The following is a 2,500-nucleotide window of genomic DNA, read 5'->3' as shown; positions in this document are numbered from 1 at the left end:
GCGCGGGAATAGCCCCCAGCGACCTTTTTTTGTTCTACTGCAGCGTCATTAGATCAGTCTTAGAATATGCGTGCCAGGTATTTCATTGTAATCTACCATTATATCTTTCAGATGAAATTGAGCGCATTCAGCTTCGCGCATTGCGCATAATTTTTCCTGCCTGCAGTTACAGTGAAGACCTAGTTAAAGCCAGCCTTCCACCTTTATATGACAGAAGAAGTCAATTGTGCAAGGAACTATTCAGCAACATTGAGCAGGGTGACCACAAACTAAGTCACCTTTTACCGGCTCGTTCTCATCGGAATTATCATCTCAGATCCAATCCCAAGTTTGTTATGCCCGTTTGCAAAACCAACAGATACCGAGATAGTTTTATCATTAGTCACTGTACATAGTTTTTACGGACCCATTTTTATTCCAACTTTTGTCATATTTATAATATTTAAATTTTATATTTAATGCATATATAATTGTGTAAATATTCACGTAATTCAGTCTTCCGACTGCAAAGTGTTTTAGAAATAAATGGTCTATCTATCTATCTAAAATTTAACGTTCCTGAAAACGTGTCTCCTAACGATTTCTTTAGTCAACTCTTTGGAGATTCAGTTATTGATATAATCATGACGGAGACGAATCGATATGCTCGGCAAAAGCTAGCAGACACGCCGCGTCTCCAAAAGTGGAAGGACATAAATCACGAACTGAAGGCTTATTTCGGTATATGCATTATTATGGGCATAAACAACCTTCTGCGAATAGCCATGTACCGGTACTGGTCAACCAACCCATTTATTGGTAATTCAGGCATCCAGAGCGTGATGACGAAGAAACCGCTTTGAAGAAGTTAGCCAGTATCTTCACTTCGACTACTCTAAGGAGTGGGCGCGTGGCGATGCAAATTACGATAAACTCTTCAAGATTCGCCTGATCCTTTCCATCGTTTTGGATAATATTCAAAAGGCATATGAGCCCTCTTAAAATCTGTCCGTAGATGAGGCGATATTGCTTTTAACGGACGGCTTTCGTTCCGTCAGTATATGCCTGCAAAGCCAACAAAATATGGAATAAATGTTTGGATGGCCACCGATTCCCAAAATGGCTACGTCTGCAATTGTGCTGTTTACCTCTGCCAAGAAGGTGAACGCCATTTCTTAACAAATACAGACATACTTTTTTCGACAATTTTTTTCAAGCACAAATTTGATGGAACATTTGCTTGCTCAAACACATACGCTTGTGGAACTGTTCGGTGCAACCGGAAAGATTTGCTGCCGTGTTCAAAGAACAAGCTTAATCAAGGCGAGAGAGTCAGTGCCCAGCGAAACCAACTTGTTTTTACAAAATGGCATGATGAGAGAGATATCTTTCTTATCAACAAACGTTTTGCCAAGTGAGCCTGCCCGTGTTGTTCAACGACAAAGGAATGGCCGTAATGTGGCAGATGTTTACACCTCTTACATGGGATGTGTTGACCGAGCCGACCGAGAGAAAGCGAGCAATGATCATTTTTAGGCTAGATCTCGCAAAGCAACTGATTGATGATTTCTCGCAACGACAAAGAAAACGAAGGTCCCAAGAGTCTCAAAAACATTCCGTCGCCAAAGAAGCCCATGTTTCTGTCCATGTGGAAAGAAGGAAGCGAAAGTGTGTCCAATGCAGCAAAGCCAGGCAAAGGACGCCCAAAGGTTACAAAGTGGAAACACACTTCGAGTGCAGTCTATGTAACGTTGCACTTTGCTGAACGCCCTGCCACAATTTGTGTCATGATCAGCCCGAGTGACTCACTTTTGATCATTCTTGCGATAAGTTTCCTTTCTATTGATTACATTGTATTTCATATGTAAATCTCTGGTGGAAAGCAACTGGCTGAAAACAGTTCGATCACAATTTAAGAAATATGACCAATCGCATTGTTTATAGCAATGGCGGCAAATTTGAATTTTTTTAAGTGTCCTTACTTTCGATGTAAATTGCATTGGTATTAAAGTGATATGTGATATGTGTAGATCATTGCCAGGGACAGTCGATCACTACAAGGGACATTTGATCATTGCTAGGGACATTCGATCATTGCTAGGGACTGTGGATCAATGCTGGGGTGAATTGACAAGGGCATGGTATAGAGAGTGATGGGCGACTTATCGGAACATAATGTGTCCCCATACATGACGTATATACCAATCTTTCAATTGCAACTGCTGACCACTTGGGACCATTGTTTTAGGAAATATTTCCCAAAGCAAAATTGCTGATCGATATCGCAATGGTCCCCATTGCCAAAGGTATTTATTTAATTAAAACTTGCAAATATAATCCGTTCAGTTTGGGAATAAACGTTTCAAATGATACAGGAGCAGAAAAATGAACCTTGTTACCATTTGCATATTTGATGTGAACCGATCCAAACAAGCCACAAGTCATTTTCATGACATGTGTACCACAAGTGGAGAAGACTTAGGAAAAGCTGCGATGCCAATGCAAATGCTCTACCAACTGC

This window comes from Montipora capricornis, chromosome 2 (assembly GCF_036669925.1).
Source record: "Montipora capricornis isolate CH-2021 chromosome 2, ASM3666992v2, whole genome shotgun sequence".
NCBI classification, from domain to species: domain Eukaryota; kingdom Metazoa; phylum Cnidaria; class Anthozoa; order Scleractinia; family Acroporidae; genus Montipora; species Montipora capricornis.
This window is presented reverse-complemented; position numbering follows the sequence as displayed.